This window comes from Musca autumnalis, unplaced genomic scaffold (genome assembly GCF_047663935.1).
Source record: "Musca autumnalis isolate F117 unplaced genomic scaffold, ASM4766393v1 scaffold_2, whole genome shotgun sequence".
Lineage (NCBI taxonomy): Eukaryota > Metazoa > Arthropoda > Insecta > Diptera > Muscidae > Musca > Musca autumnalis.
Window position 1 is genome coordinate 264891807 of NW_027411755.1, and position 18413 is coordinate 264910219.

At 34.3% G+C, this 18413-nt stretch overlaps 1 protein-coding gene across 4 annotated transcripts in view; it reads right to left on the reverse strand.

The window, feature by feature from the left end:
- Positions 1 to 18413, reverse strand: part of Msp300 (Muscle-specific protein 300 kDa) — a 278320-nt gene that overhangs the window by 240463 nt on the left and 19444 nt on the right. The gene's annotated exons all lie outside the window — the stretch shown is intronic.

Sequence of the window (18413 nt, forward strand, 5' to 3'; positions counted from 1 at the left end):
GGCTTTCGTAATATTTTGTCCAAACTTAGTTTAAGTTCGAAGATGAGCTATATCGGTCCACTACTTCCGGTACCTCCCCCACAAAAGTTCCAATATATTCGGAAAATTTGTGGGCACGATAACTCTTGAAGGGAGTAACCGATTTGATCCATACTTTGCACATCCTGAAATTTCTACCAGACTTATTTGAGGTTCCAATATGGACTCAGTCGGCCCACTACTTCGGGTACCTCCCACACAAAATTTCGTATAAGTTCAGTTTAGGACCTGTTCTCGAATCGCTTTGATTTTTGTTGCAACAACTTGTATTCAATTCCCCCCATACGACGGTACAAGTTTCATCGGGGGCAAGACAATACTACCTGAGAAAATGGCCGGAAAGGTGCAAAAGGCCCCTATGACACCTTGTGCAGTGTTTGGAGCGCAAGATAACTCTCGAACGGATCTGTCGATTTGGTCCAAAATTTGGCCTTTTTGGACCAAACCGACAGATTTTATCAAAACATAGTTTAAATTCGAAAATGGGCTATATCGGACAACTCCTTAAAGTATCTCCCACACAAAACTTAAAAAATGTTCGGAAAAAATTTGCACGCGAGGAGGGAAGGGAGTGACCGATGTAATGCACATCCTAATATATCTACTAGGTATAGATCAGGTTCGAATATGGACTACTCCTTCTGGTACCTCTTACACAAAATTTCAGATAAGTTCACTCTCTCGAATCACTTTGATTTTTGTTGAAGCGATTTGCATTCGGTACCTCCATTACGACGGTAAAAGTTTTTTTCAGGGGCAAGTCCATATTTCTTAGGAAAACAGCCCGAAAGGTGTAAAAATCCCTATGTCACCATATGTGGCGGCCGGAGAACACGATAACTCTTGAACTGTTCAACCGATTTGGTCCAACATTTGGTCTTCGTCATATTATATCGAAACTTAGTTTCATGGGCAATACCGGTCAACAACTTTCGGTACTTCTCCCCAATATTTGAAAAATGTCACTAAAATGCTAGGACGATATCACCAATTTGGTCCAAACTTTGGATCTCCTAATATTTTATCAAAATTTAGTTTAACTTCTAAAATGGCCCATATCGGTCCTCATTAAGGGTACCTGACCTACAAAAGTTCAAAATTTGTGTCTTAGTGCAGTTAATTCCTAATATATACACATTTTTGTCGGCAAGTTCAAATGTCCAAAAAGGGCCACAAAATTCTGAAGGGACCTTAAATACATTCGATCTGTCCGGAGGTAAAAATTTCGCTTCACATTGGCTTTTTTACTTGTTTCAGAAAGAAGTTGATCTGGATCTTGGAATAAAAAATTTATTTCAAAATTTTATAGAAAATATTTAAATTTTTTGAAAACTTTGTTTTCTCAGGCTAAAAGGTCAGTTTCAGTGAAAATAAAGACTATTTATTTCATTTTCTTATCCGACGTTTCGCTGGTATTTTCCAGCTTCTTCAGGGATAATTATTTATTAAATATTTAATCTTTCGTCAAGTTTTGCATTTAATTTTATAAATTTGCAGGTTTCTTTACACAACACAACAAATAAAATAATAAATAATTGCAAAAATAATCAAAAAATCAATGTAAATATCACAGCTTTTCTTAATACTATGGATCACAGGCATTTGAATTACAACTGTAGAACAACTATAGAAAATTATTTGTTGAAGGTCGAATAAAACAATATTTGGGTGAATATTGCGAAAAGTCTTGTTTCTGTGTCACGACGCATTTATGGTCCAAAATATTGAAAAACAATTTAAATTCTTAGAAAGGGAATAAGTAAAAAAAAACTTCCTTAAACGAGGCTCGAAAATCAAAATAAAATATTCCACATTCCAAACCATGACAGATGAGAATAAAGAGTGCATATGTTGTTGTTGCAGTCACGTTAACGTATATGGATGATCTTGGCTGCTATACTGTCTCTGCAAAGAAGCGCGTCTCTGCTCTAAAGTTAATTTTCAATTCTACATTCGGCACACAACAAAAACCATTTGAGCAAACACTGTTGTCAGTGCATGGTTTTTCAATTAGTGAGTGGAGAGAGAAGCTCTCTTTGCTTGCTCGGGAGTAAAGAGGTACACTCACTTCTAAATATTGCCCACAGTTCTGATAAATTGAAATCATTTTGTGCGTGAGGGGTTTTCGCCGAATCACCTTATAATTAAGATTTTATGTAATCTTATGCAGAAACTCATCATGCTATGATACAGGGATATGGGGTTGTCAAAAAGTCATAACCCTAATATACATACATGTATGTATGTACACCTTTTTCAGATGTAATTCGAATCATTTTAGTTGTAATTCGAGAATTTCATTTGTAATTCGTAACATTTTATTTGTAATTCGAGAATTCCAGTTGTAATTCGAAACATTTCAATTGTAATTCGAATAATTTCATTTGTAATTTGAATTATTTTATTTATAATTCGAATTATTAAATTTGTAATTTGAATTATTCCATTTGAAATTCGAATTATTCCATTTGTAATTTGAATTATTCCATTTAAAATTCGAATTATTCTAGTTGTAATTTGTATTATTTTATTTGTAATTCGAATTGTTTTATTTGTAATTCGAATTACAAATGGAATAATTCGAATTTCAAATGGAAAAATTCGAATTACAAATGGAATAATTCGAATTACAAATAGAATAATTCGAATTTCATACGGAATAATTCGAATTACAAATGGAATAATTCGAACTTCAAATGGAAAAATTCGAATTACAAATGGAATAATTCGAATTTCAAATGGAAAAATTCGAATTACAAATAGAATAATTCGAATTACAAATGGAATTCTTGAATTACAAATAAAATGTTACGAATTGCAAATAGAATAATCGAATTTCAAATGAAATTTTTCGAATTACAACTTGAATGTTTCGAATTACACGTGAAAAAGGTGTAGTAATGAATCCTCGAACCGTGGAACCCCTTCGTTTCTCAAAAATCGGATTCGGAAATATTCCAATAATGTATTTAGACACACATCCGTGTTTAAGTAAACTGCTGCTAGCGACGGTACAAATATAACAAATTATAAAAGTTGAGGGACAGAAGTTTCATCACAGACTTTTGAAATTTATGTGGAGGAATTTTGAAACATTTTGAAACCCCTATTATAAAACATGCAGAGCATTGTGTATTTATAATGACTCTCTTAGTAGGCTCTTTACAAAAACTCTCTTAAAATTGTTGTATTTTTTACTTTGCCGGCTTATGAGAAATATGACCGGTTTTCGAGGGGGTAAAAATATGTTATCGCACGTCGTAATTGTAACAGCTCTCGCAAAATGTAAGCATGTTATGGGGTGGTATTTTAGACTCGTTTCTAATTATAATTGGTGGCGCTAAAAGTAATTTCTGTATTTTATTTATACATACGTGAATACATATGGATGGATGTATGTATGTAAAATGAATGTTTGAATGTACGTTGTACATATGTAAGTACGAATAATCTTTGTATTCAATGTGAAACAGTAAAACAAGTCACATGCCTAAGAGAGCGTTAATTTTAAAGTAGCCTGTCTTCGACTAACGTGACATTTCTCGACTTGAGCTTGTTTAGGAATCGGAACAATAATAGATTTGAAAACGTGAGTTATTTCGATTTTCTCGTTTTTTCCCTTTTATTATTAAAGAATGAATGTTCATGCCTGCATGCTAGCCTTCAATGTTTTTCTTGGGATACTAAAATATTTATTGGAAAATTGTGATATGTAGTGGAACGGTTAAGTACGGTTCAAATGATTTCATCAACCTGCTGTCTCAAGTTCTCGGCTATTTGATTCGATTTAACACTAAAATATCAATCAATCATTTAACATTTAAACTGTAGCTCAAATCATACTGACGTAACCCCAACTTTGTATTTTTTTGCTGATGTCATTACATACGAACATACATCTGTATTTTTTTCGTTGTAACTAAAACGAAGAAAAACAAAATTAATAAGTTTTTTTTCTAAACTCGTTTCGAATGCATTAATTTCTATTTTTCAATTGTCGACCAGTTGCAGTGATCGCATCCAAAAGGTGTTCACCTCAAACTGCAAGTGATTGACACCGTAAAAATATTGTTTTCGTGTCACTGGCGCGTAGCCATTCTACTATTCTCTAATTACCTTCACATTGCGGATCAAATACATAAATCAACAACATATTGTAATAGATCCATATCATGTAAGCCATCAATCAATAAGAAGAACAAAATACTGAAATAGAATTAATTTTAACTGTGGGTTTGATTTGATTCTTAAAATAATATTTGAAAATCTTAATAATTAATAATATTCATATTTTTAAAGACCCAGCAAAAAAGTTTGGAAGTAGTGCAATGCAGAGTTATGATTTCAATACATCTTTCGATGCAGTCCACACGGAGTTATGAAAATTCACTGCGCTCGATTCATTTTGGAAGCACTCGCTTAGAGATTCCTAGCCAAGCAAGCCAATTTTTTGATCCCTGCAGTCGCAGTAATTTTTTTTTTTTGAACACAAGAAAGAGTTTTAAAATTCTAAGAATTTGTTTCATAAAAAATAAAGAAATACAAACTAAAGTTATGAACATTGCTGTAATTCACGAGACGCAAATTATTTTTGAAGTGGAGTTCGAGTTTTTTGGAAATCTGAGGAAAAATGAAAAGCCATTTGGATGATGACGCGTATCAATTTCGATGGCATAAAAAGCAGAGTAGAGGAAGTAAACTTAGTGGATAGTTTTTATAATTTGTGTTAAAGTAATAAAGTTAATATTTTTGTTTTACACCAATAAGCAATGTATTTTATTTATTTTGGGATATTTGCAATGGCTTGCATTTTATAACATCTTTATACTGCATTTAAATTCAATCCAAAACACTACATCAAAGGCTGCGATTTGGATCGAAAATGGAGTGCATCCTAGCTGTGTGCCGTGGAAGCAAAATCGAGTGCATCCTAGCTGCGCGCTCTCTTGTAAAATTCATAGGTGAATTCATAGGAAAAGATGTACTCCAGCGGCAATTGTTCTAGTGATTTAACTGCATCCGCGGATGCAAACTTTTTGCTGGGGAATTAATAATAAAGAACGAAATAGCTACAATTTAACTTTCATTATCAATTTTTCTAACCGAGTTATTGGAATCGTAAGGTCAGTATCACCAAATGTCTACAATGTCAATGTAAGTTAAGAAGTAAAGCGTAAACTAACTTAACTGAAGTCTTGCCCGAATAACTGAAGCAAAGTCAATAAAACAACGTCTACACGAGATTATGTTCAACCCTAATTCCGTATGTTAATGGTACCGTTTGGGGATAAATAGATCCTCCATCGGAATCCTCCCATTGCCGAATTGGGTAGGACACCAGGGAAATAAGGGTAAGGTCAAACGCAAATAACCAAATGGCGTACAATGTGGTCAAAATGGGGGTTTTGTGTCAAAAAATTATATTTTCTAAACGGTTAAAGAAAGAGCTATGAAATTCGGAGGAGATGTTTATAAGACAGAGATCTTTTATTACATGTAGTTACATGACATCTGGTCAACGTCTTCTATAGAATTTTATTGAATAAACATGTTTTTCAAAATTATTTAAGGTTGTGTAATATATACAGTTAGTCAACTTAATTATTTCAAAAACAAAATTTTAATTAAAACATCAGTTTATTGGTATAAATAAATATCATTATTAATATTTTTGTTAACAGTTTTATTCTTACACATGTTTATTAATAAAATAAATAATAGCTAAATTTCACTAAAATTTTTCTTAAAATTAACAAACAGGAGAACAACTCATTATTTGTTCTGTCAACTAAAGAATTGCAAAATTCACAACTTTTAAGACTTTCACGGTATTTTTTGAAAAGTTGGTTCTAATATTTCGTATGTTCACTTTGGGCATCGATAACAGTTTGTAAACGTCTCTGAATTTAATAAATAACTTTCGGAATGTCATATTCCAATGGTATTTTTTGTCATTCTTCTTTAATGCATTTTATTTAGTCCCTCCTGTTAGTGGGCGACCTATTCCCGATTTTTTTGATCAGGTGTATCCATGAATTGTCGATGGGGTTAATATCTAGACTTTGGACTGGGGTGTCAATGTCTTTGGTGCAGTTATATAACAACCAACAACATAAATAAGATTTATGCTTAGGGTCGTTGGCTTGGTAGTACTTATATTGCAATTTGTTGGAATTTTCAGGGTCAACAGGCCCAAAATTCTTGACGCTGTTGCTTAAATAATTTTTTTAAAACATCTAAAAAACCTCCTCTGTCATTGTTTCCTTCAAAATCTGGATGTTACCAACGTCACTACTTCATATACAACCCCATACCATAACTGACAGTTTTCTGAACTTTACAGTATGTATTAAATTTGTGTTTTCCATGGCCGTAATAGGTTTTCACAATACTTCTTGAGGCCCATTGTGATAGTACAACATGATGTTAGTCCCATCAGAAAATATATCGTCATTCCAATACTAAAGATGGTGTGAAAAGTTGTCTGTAACAAGTCTGAATAGTTTCTTTATATTGTACTGGGAGGGCAAAGGTTTTTACCTATTAAATCTTGATGAAGGCTTGTTATTATGTAGCACTTTTCTGACTTTTCCATGTGACACACTTACTCGAAAATCTTGTTTAATTAGAACAAGTAAAAAAGTATCACTCAGCTTTGCCGACAGAGATATACCCTCAGCCTATGTGAATTGGAACTTTCATCCACGGACAGATCGAATGTATTTAGGGTATTTTCAGAATTTTGTGTCACTTTTTGGACATTTGAACTTGCCGACAAAAATGTGGATTAGGATTAAATTTCAAAAGTTTTGCGGAGGAGCGAATGGACCGAATGCATTACGGAAGTGGATCTTATTTTGAGAGTCATATCTTTTCGATAGATATCGCGCCCACTAGTCATGTCAGTGAGTTATCGTACAACTGTTGGACCAGTATGCCAGAAAGCATGGACTTGTCCACGGAAAGCATATATGGATTGAAACAGGCCCACAAAAAACATCATCGGTATAAATTTGCAAAGGATCTCCGAACAGACACTAAACTGCCACTAATGCCACTAATGTTGGACTATTGTGGGGGAGGTATCCTAAGGAGAGGACCGATATGGGTCGTTTTAGAAGTTAAACTAAGTTTGGACAGTCCCACAGTGGAGTCGGTTTATCAGTTCGAGAGTTATTGTGCTCTCCAACTACTACATATGGTGCCATAGGGGTTTTTACAACTTTCGGGCTGTTTTCCGAAGAAGTAACTTTTACCGTCGTAATGGAGCTAGCGAATGCAAATCGCTTCAACAAAAATCAAAGTGATTCGATAGCAGGTCTTAAGTGAACTTATCCGACATTTTGTGTGAGAGATACCAGAAGGAGTGAACAAATATAGTCCATATTCGAACCTGATCTATATTTGGTAGATATATTAGGATGTGCAAAGTATGGATTACATCGATCACTCCCTTCATATAGAAAGACTTTCATATGACTTGAGCTTTTTTTTGTCGAATCACCTTATAATTAAGACTTTATCTAATCTTAGGTAATAACTCAACAAAATATGATACAGGGATACGAGGTTGGGGTGATGTAGGGGATGGAAGATACCAAGCAACAGTCCTGACCGGTTTTAACATGGCAAAGCCCAGGATTTATCTTGGTCCCTCTTTCATATCAAGTGGACACTGACCTCCCCGTGGTGTCACCTGGGGAACTGCCTTTAACACCCGTTAAAGGTAGTGAGCTAACATGTGCCGCGCGTTCACCCATAAGAACGTTACAAACTTGGGTTTGGGCGTCGGGTTAGTAACCCTCCCCTAGAAAAAACAGCCTACTATGAAAAAACGAAAGAAAAGAAAAACAAATCCCTCTAAAGTTGACGAACCCCGCAAACGTTTTAAGGACCATGATCTGCGAATCTGCACCTGGAATTTCCGCACTCTTTATAGAGAAGGTGCAGTCTTCGCATTGGCAGACGTACTTGAAAAGTACAAGACCGATATTACTGCCATACAGGAAATACGATGGATTGGGAAAGGCGTCACAACAACACCTAAAGGTGACGCACTGTATTATAGCTGCCATGACGTAAAGCATGAGTTTGGTTGTGAATTCGTAGTTAGTCGGAGACTAAAACATCTGGTATCCAGCTTCACCCCATTGAATGAAAGACTTGCTGCAATTCGAATAAAAGCTAAATTCGTCAACATCAGCTTTATTTGCGCTCATGCTCCCACTGAAGAAAAGGACGAACAGACCAAAGATATATTTTACGAGCGCTTAGAAGAAACATATGACCGTTGCCCTGCCCATGACATTAAAACCATTCTAGGCGATTTTAATGCCAAAATTGGAAAGGAGAATATCTTTGGCCCAACAGTCGGGAAATTCAGTCTCCACAGTGAAACATCTGACAATGGTATGAGGCTGATAGACTTTGAAGCTGCAAAAAACATGATAGTTAGCAGTACAATATCTAATCATCTCGATATTCACAAGGGCACCTGGCTGTCTCCAGATCAGAAAACAAGAAATCAAATTGATCACGTTGTGATAGATGGAAGACATCGAGCGTGTTGGATGTAAGATCGTTCCGAGGCGCAAACATTGATTCGGACCACTACCTTGTTGCAGCAAAGAGAAGGAGAAAAATGCGGCATATAAGGCTACTTTACAATCCGTAGCAACGCGTAGCGCACGAGAGAGATACAGGGAGAAAAGGAGAGAGGAGGAACGTCTTTTCCGCAGGAAAAAGAGAGAGATGGAAAAGCGGGAGTGTGAAAAAATCGAGATGTACAGGAGCCAGAATGAAGTCCAAAAATTCTACCAAAGAGTCAAGCATCAAACTGATGGCTTTGGTACAGGCACATACTCCTGTAGAGACCAGCAAGGTAATTTGGTAACTGATACAGATAGTGTACTCAGGATATGGAAAGAACATTTTTCAAATCTGTTGGTATCCAATAGCAGCGAAGACGACGAAGATACCACAGTCCCAATCCCAGAAGATGGTATTGAATGTATACCGCCCAGCCAAGATGAGGTAAAGACAGCAATAAATCGGCTGAAGAATAATAAGGCAGCATGGGCCGATGGCTTACCAACGAGTACCCGACGATTGGAACCTGAGTATCCTGTGCCCCGTCCACAAGAAGGGAGATAAGACTGTATGCTCTAACTATAGGGGCATAAGTCTACTCCCTATTGCCTACAAGATCGTGTCAGGGATATTGTGCGAACGACTAAAGCCTATGGTCAACGAGATAATTGGACCATACCAATGTGGCTTTAGACCTGGCAAGTCCACCATTGACCAGATATTTACCCTGCGGCAAATCCTGGAGAAGACCCAAGAGATGCAGTCCATCTGCCTACCTACCACCTTTTTGTCGATTACAAAGCAGCCTTCGACAGCCCGCTGCGTTCAAAGGTATTCCAAGCCATGTCTGAATTTGGTATTCCCGCAAAGCTCATCCGGCTTTGTAAAATGACTTTAACTGACACGAGGTCCTCAGTTAAAATAGGAAAGAACCTCTCCGAAGAGTTTGGTACCAAAAGAGGTTTCAGACAAGGAGACAGCCTTTCGTGTGACCTCTTCAACATCCTGCTAGAAAAGGTTATACGAGAGGCAAACGTCAAAAGAAGTTGCACAATCTACACCAATAGTCACATGTTACTTGCTTATGCTGATAATATAGACATCATGGGCCGATCAGTAAAAGAAGTAACTGATACCTTTATAAAGGTCGAAGGAGAATCTGCTAAAGTGGGTCTGGCGGTAAACGGTGAGAAGACCAAGTTGATGGTGTCGACGCGCAATGCGTCCATTGAGCTCGGACCGACTGTGGAAGTTGGTTCCTATAATATTGAGGTAGTAAAAGACTTCGTCTACCTCGGCACCTCCGTAAACACAACAAACGACATCAGTTGTGAAATAAAAAGAAGAATTGTATTGGCCAACAGATGCTACTTTGGTCTAAGTAAGCAGTTTAAAAACAAAGCCACATCTCGTCAAACAAAAATAACGCTCTACAAAACACTGATACTACCCGTGCTGATGTATGGCTCCGAAGCCTGGGTACTTGCGCAAGCAGACATGGCAGTGCTTGGTGTGTTTGAGAGAAAAATTCTTCGAAAGATCTACGGACCAATCTGCGTTGACGGTGAATATCGACGTCGCATGAACCACGAGCTGTATCTGCTATACAACGACATCAATATAGTTAAACGTATCGAGATGCAGCGATTGCGTTGGCTAGGCCATATCATAAGAATGAGCGATGATGAACCCGCTAAAAAGGCGTATGAATACATGCCACATGGCGCTGCACGCAGAATTGGCAGGCCAAGGAATAGATGGCGCAAACAAGTGGATGATGAGATGAAAAGGCGCGGAATTCCAGAGTGCAAAGCAACAAATAGAGAGGAGTGGAGATCTCTTCTTAGTTCGGCCTATAGAACAAATGTTCTGTAATGGGCCAGTTAAGTAAGTAAGTAAGATACGAGGTTGGAAAAAAGGCATAACCCTAATGGTCATATGTACATGAACTAAGGCGCGGCCATAAGGGGTGCTAAGAACCCACGGAGGTTCAACAAAATGATATTTTTAGGAGTCCATGAATCGCTAGCTTGTACATGAATTATGTAAAGGCACTGGATAAAAAACTCTGCTTAACGCAATATTTAACGGATCGATTCTGGGTGGCCCCGACGAGTATCATGAAGATTAAGGATCTTTGAAAAATATTTGATATACACAGAGAATTTATCCCAAGATGGAAAGTTTACTTTATTAATTACATGTACATATGTATGTACTGTACATTAACAAAATATGAAGGCCGACTTGAGAGTCATTGAATATATTTAATTACCTTGAAAAGTTTGCACAAATTTTATTCAAACATTTATGTGGGGGTACGGCAAATACACGTTTTGTTGTTATTTTAATGACAATTATAGGAAAGTATGAAAATACTGAATTAAGGTATGTACATTGTACATATACACAAATGTTGGTAGGAAGGCGATTTCATATTTTACATACATACATATGTATATAAATTTGTACACATTTAACAAAATTCATTATACAAATGAGTTTTATCTTATCTTTTATCGACAAGATTAATATCACAAGTGCATTTTTTAATCATAAATCTTGAATAGTTCTATGTACATATGTATATGCAAAGAAATATAAAGAAAAACACTTTCAATATTGAAATAAAAAGCAGAAGAAAAATTTTGCAGCAATAACAAGTAGAATAATAAAAATCAATTAAATTAACCATGGCCATGAACAAAGTCATCGTTATTTTTAAAATTCATTCATTTTATATTTATCTGTATCTGTATGTCTGCAAATAAAACTTTGTTGCTGTTTTTCCTATCTTGTTTGAGTTCAATTTCTTTTCGATTTGTAGGGGTTTATTTTAAAAGATGTTCCAATTGCAGCAGATACATCAGCAAATGATGCCATTTCATGAACTTTTTCTTCAATTTTTTTTTCTGTTTTTACTTTCTGAGGTAAGACCTCAACAATTTCGAAATTTTTTGTTTATTTCTTTTATGATTGTTTTTTTTTTTTTTTTTTTTTGAAATTTCGAATGTATGTATGTTCTCTCTCTTCTGCATTCTGTAATTGTATTGAATATTCAGGAAAATGTGCATTCCCAATACCCAATACCGGTCGGTTGTCTGTCGATAGGAAAAGTTCATGACTAACGGGGAATTTCAACAACAATTCAATACAACAAAATTGTCTGTGTTTCAAATAGCCAACATTTTTTCGGGCCAACTGCGACTAGTCGTTGTTACTATTTGGCTGTGAAAATGCTAATGTCAAATTGCCCAAATGTTAATGACCAATTCAATATATTTGAAAATAGGGCCAATCTTATTTATAGTGGAGGATCTAAAGGTATTTGAAATATTTAAATGCCAAATGCAAAGATGCCATTGTCGGTTACAACTAAGAAATTTTATTACAAATCTGTTGACAAATAAAATAAAAATGGTATTTTAAGCCTTTTCCTGACCTTCTATTATAAATTTCCCACAAGGAATCAAACATCTGACAATTTCCAAAAGAAATCCACTAAGAGTCATAAAATTCACAGAAATTAAAGAAATGAAGCAAAATAATTTTCATCCAAAGTCATAAGTTTACAATTGTCAATACAAATATTATTTTAAACTTAAATCTGCAATCTTAGACCATCTTTTAGAAGATTTTTAAGTAAACAATTCAAATTTTTAGTATTTCGATTTTAGCACTTTCGAAGAGTGTATAAAAATAGATGGCCAATATTAGCAAATAGGCAAATGTAAACAACAAAATTTAAATGGGGATTGCTGCAACTCATGTGGCTGTATTAGTAAGCACATAAATGCCAGGCACATTGGGAAATTGATATGCATATGTTTTTTGGAAATTTTATAATTTTTCAAAGTCATGTGAATCTTTAAAACTGATTAATTTTAATTTTCGAATTTTGGCAAAACTTTTCGTTTGTCATTAAACGTTATGGGCGAAGCAAAAAATCACGAGGAAACATTTCCATTGTAATAAAACATTTTTATTGAGTGTTTAAAAGATCTCCTGCACTGACTGCACTTAAAGTCCCATAAAATATAGAAGAAGAAAAAACGAAACAACTATTTAATTTTATTTTTATACCATAGACCGAGAAATAGACAAGTAGGTAGACATGTAAAAGAACCGCCAAGATACATTCATCTCGGCACACACTTGAACAATGCATTTAGATAAAAATAAGCATCGACTCTCACTTCAAAAATTATTCAAACTGCCAACAGAGGGAAAATCTAGGAAAGAACACACAAATATCCCAAATTGTGTGCACTACAAGAAAAGAAAATTGGAAAAATTATTTTTGGATATGAAGAATATACACAACAAACAGGAAAAAAAGAAAATGATGCAATACCAACAAATACAGAAAGTGGAAAAAGACGAGTAGGCAGCTCACACAAAGCACCGAGAACCGAACCACACATCATTAATCTTCTTACCAAAGATCCCAGAATAAAAATAAACAAATACAACAACTTGGCCATATTTTTGTTTTGTTTAAATTTCTTGTAGTTTGTCAGTGTGTCCGTCGTTCCACACGTCACTTTAACAACGTGTTACCATACAAAACTACACAAAAAATATTTGTTCGTTTGAATAAGGGATTAAGTATTGTGAAGAGGAGGGAAATTAAATGTTTCTCTAACAAAAATAAACTAAAACTTTATCAACAATGATGTCACACATCATTCAAAAGAAACAAATTTCACCGGATAAGGAAATTTCAAGTGATTTTTGAAATTAAAAGCACTTATACGCTTTTGATTTTTCATGAATTGAGATAAATCGTTTTGGCAGATAAAGTCGAACGGCCCAGGAGATATTCTTGAAAAAAGATGCAATTCTTCATTATATACCTCTCAATTTCAGGTGCATACTTAGAAGGTTTCAGCGAATTCATCCACAAAATTAAGCATAATTTATCCATTTGGATTCACAGGGGACTCCTTGGTAATAACATTTTTAACATATAAACTCTATTCCTCTACACGCAAGAATATTCAAATGTTAAGATGGTATACATATTTTCCAACGACATTTCGGATTATCAAAAGCCAGTGTTACCAGCACTGATCTTTATTGGTTTCTACAAGGTAAAGTCCAGGACCTAGCATTGTCTTTTTTCGAGCAACAATTGTTTAGTAAATTATTTTGAGAGAACAGCTGTTCTCAAGAATAATTGAATCAAATTGTGCTTCTTTAGATTCTTTACCCTACACCACACTGTAGGAAGGAGTATTACAAAGACATAAATACAACTAAGACTAGACAAAATGCATGCAACAAAAAAATGTTTACGAAACTTTGTATAGAAACATTGCCCTTAACAGGTTGCAGTTAATTCAAAATCGCAACCAAGGAGGAAAATTTCATGTAATGGTATCACAAACGAAATTTATGAATTCAAGGATCTATTCAAGAAGAAATCTATGTCAATTGGATCGGTAAATTCGGTTAAATACGTAAAAATGTATATCGTGATATAATAGCTCATTTAGACTAGCCATAAATCCTCGACTGGATTTAATAAATCCAGTACAAATCTCATTGCATTTAGATATACATTTTGGAGGATTTAAATGGCAGTCAGCTGATTTTTGTTCATAGCACAATTACCAAGGTAGATGCATCAGCCCATCTGATCGAATTTGAAACGTCAAAAGAATTTTTGTGAATTGAATTCGTCTCAAAAAACATACGTCAAATTACAAATTTATTGTTTAATACTGAAAATGTTAGCACATTATGCTACTAATGCTAACTAAAGAGCAAATGAAGAATTATTTTATCGCAGTTTGCCCATCTAAAATAAATAAACGAATTGTTTTCTCGTTTAGACATCATAAATATTAGTCTTGGTTGATTAAAATCAACTTTGTACATCAAAACCAATTTAATTTCTCCGCCTTGTTTACAAATTTTTACATTTTAAATTATTTTTAGTGTAACAATTCACCGATGCATCTACCTTGTTTCTTGTGCCAGCTTGCAACTTTTTGTATATTCTAGCAACATATTGCAAAAAATAAAAGTTGTATACGAGGATTTATGCCAGATTTAAAACAAATCCACTCAATAGGATGATTTATTTTTGTATGGGAAATCTGGTAGATTTTGACTGGATTTAGCAAATAAAACCTGATAATGGGCTAAATCCGGCTAATGGTGTCATATCTAAATGGCATATTACTAATGTTGCAGACAGTTGTATAAAGGAAAAGTTGCTGGAAAAAATGATTGGTGTGTCTTTTTATTTACTAAATGTAGCTGAAACATTTTTTTCAGCAACTTTTCCTTTATACAACTGTCTGCAACATTAGTAATATGCCATTTAGATATGGCATCTGCAACATTAGTAACATGGTATAAGTAAAGAGGTAGATTTAAATGAAAAAAATCTATAGAACCCTTGTTTTTCTTGAATTCCTAAAACTTCAAAATAAAAGCAACAATTGGGTTTGTTTACAATGCATTTTTTGAGCATTTTATAAAAAACGCGAAAAATGAATGAAGAGTTAAGTTTTCTCCACATAATCGAGTTGTGAATATGATAAACTGATTGTTTCAATGAAAATCTCACGAATTTCTTCCATACAAATGGTCTAAAAACAATTTTAAAAATCATTGAATTCGATTGTTTTTAAAATGGTTTGGCATATTATCCGCATAATCAAGTTGTGGATATGATAAAATGTTTGTTTCAATGATAACCAGACTAATTATTTCCATACAAATGTTCCAAAAATAATTTTAAAAATCATTGAATTCGATTGTTTTTAAAATTGTTAATTGTTTGGCATTTTGTTCAAACACCACACACACATACACAGTTTGTTTATATTGTTTTGAAGTTTTAGGCATACTCGAATGAAAAAAATTTAAATTGACATAAAGCTTTGGCTAACCTTTCTTATTAAACCATGATTAGTAATAATTAGCTTTGTTTCTTTACTTTTTTAATGGTAAGAGTGGTAAAAGAGAAAAGTGTCAAAATTGCTCTCTCATGAACATTTTTACCAGAAAAGTAAAGGAACGGATAAATGGTAGATCAGGCAGCAATGACATAAAGAAACCTAAAAATCAAATTTCGTCTTTTATTTCACAGTTTTTATTTAGTTTTGTCAGCGTTCGACTTTTTCTTCTGTTTTTCGTCCATTTTCTTCTTCATTGTGAAATAATCGTCAAACAAAAGTCGAAAAATCAATTCTGTCATTTTTTACCTGCAGAAATTTGTCTGGTAGCCTGTGGTAGAAGAGAAAGCCATTTCAGCTTTCTCTCCTCTCTCACTCTCTTAAAAATTGCTTCCATTTTTGCCACTTTTCGGGGTTAAGGAACGCTTTGCAGGTTAAAAATGGTGACAAATGGTAAAAATGGTAACCTCAGGTAAGTAAAGGAACACAGATATTATTACAAATTATCACGTAAAAAGACACAGCTATTATACATACGTAGCATTTATATCGAAATTATTTGAAAAAAGGAAATGAGAATTTTTTACAAACAAAAATTTCAAAGTAGAAAATGTTTCTCGAAACAATTTTTTCTTGTGAAGGAAACACTTTCACCAAATGTTCGAAAATGATATCGTTTTTGGACTTTTGACGAACAAAAACATTTGCCAAACATTCGACAGTGATAGTCGTTTTCGAAAGTTGTGCCGAACATTCGAATAATATCAGCAACTGGTATGGGGGGTCTGTCCATCATTTCTTCACAGGCTGTAGGGGTAACAAATTTTTGAAATTTGAAAACAAAAAGAACTCGATGATTTTCATACATAATTTTACAACTGTTTTTGCAGTTGTCGGGACGCCTACGTCACACAGGCAAGTTTTGGGATTTTGACAATCAATACATGAAAGCCATGGTGGAATAAGAAGGTGTTAAATAAAATCATACCAAATGTCAAATTTGGTAACAATAATGTATTATAGTGAATTGCTTGTTTACATTTTGTATGTGTTTTTATTCACAATAATGAATTTTGACAACCAGTGTGATAACCAGCTGCTTTTGCCCCTGTACCTGTATTATTGTGCCATGCATGAAGCCAACTGTCCTGTCATGTGTCGGCACAGCTGACTTATACTTTCTTAAACGGCGTTTGCACTAGAGTTTTTTGCCGGATTAACCTTCTTTAGAGGATTTATATGACGTTTACGCTATGGAATTGACATTTGAAACCCAAACCCACTGGGTTAATCCGGTTAAGTGCAGACGGGGTATTATTTGTTTTTTTTACCATAGTATGGAGGGTATTAAGTTTGTAAAGCATATATATTGTTGACCGAACTGTCTACAATTTGACATTTGTGATTCCCAGTAGTTACAAAACTTCTTAAACAAAAATTGTCAACTTAGGTCCACACTTTTATGTAACTCCCATGTAACGGATTGAAGACATTTTATTGGCAGGAGAGGAAACTAATTATTCCATTTTAGTTCAGAACATTTTTTCATAAATCGTTTTCACTAATTTTCTTAAATTAGCAAAGCTGACAAATAGCTCCAGATTTGTACTCATATACCAGAAGGTTGTATCGTTTCTGCCTTCTGTTGTTGTCTAGAAAAATAGTGGTTATTATTTCAGAGTTTAAACGGCGTTTGTATTAGAGCTTTTTGCTTTATGAGGATTTATTGGACGTTTGCACTATGGAATTGACATTTGAAACCCAGTGGGTTTATTAAATCCGCTTAAGTCCAAACGGGATATTATATACGCAGTTGACGCATTTTCGTTTACTGTGAGATAAAAAAGTGTTAATTGGTTCCCTTGACATTTTTTAGGGCTAAATGTACTAGTACGACTTTGATCCAGTTCTGGACTAATTATATTGCGACAATTGGAATTTTCGTTCCTAGCGGGAAAATAAATTACACAGTATACACAAAACAACGTTGTAAGTAGAGCTTCGAAATTGTCATCCGAATTGGATGAGATAAAATGAAGGAGAATTACACTGACAAATAGATGCTATTTGGAACTGAGGAAGTATTTAAAAATGCTGTTATGTTTCACGTAGCTCAAGTTCAAGTCCCCTCTCTTATGACGAACGTTGGCATTGGAAGATGAACATCCTCAAAAACTGGTCTGGTAAACTTTAAACATTTAAATGTTGTTTTCAATCAAAGCATCAGATTTTGCACAGTACAACTATTGTTCGATTTTAAATGACTTTTTCCTATTATTCACAATTTGGCTGATCTCACTTTTTTTTACATACAATAACACAATATCTGCGATAAAACAATTTACATTAATTAAAAATTTACAATCTAACAATAACTCAATACTGTCGGCAAATTCTAATTGAATTTCAAAATAAATGTACGAGCTCTTGCCTTGATCGAAATGAAAATGAGATGTGATCATCAGCAGCAGCAACATTCACAATAACTGCAACTACAACATCAGCAGCATCAGTTGGTTTCGCTCAAGCGTCAATTCAAATAGCATCACTGTCATTGCTGTCTCTCAAATAATTTCATTCATTCAAATTGTTTTGTAGTTTTTTTTTTCTTTTTTTTTATTGGGAGCAAATCATTTTAGACAAATGAAAAACGAAAGGAAACTGCAACAAGAATCAACGGAAACAATGTAAATGAGATTATTTTCTAGTTGTTATCGCCATGGCATGTGCCTGCTTACCACCAATCGATCTATTAATCATCGCTTAAATGAAAATTAGAATTTCAAATTCAAAAAGTTTTCAATGGAATTCTTCTATTTGTAATTAAATTTGTATTTTAAAAAGATAAAAGTAAATGCAAGTATACATAAATGC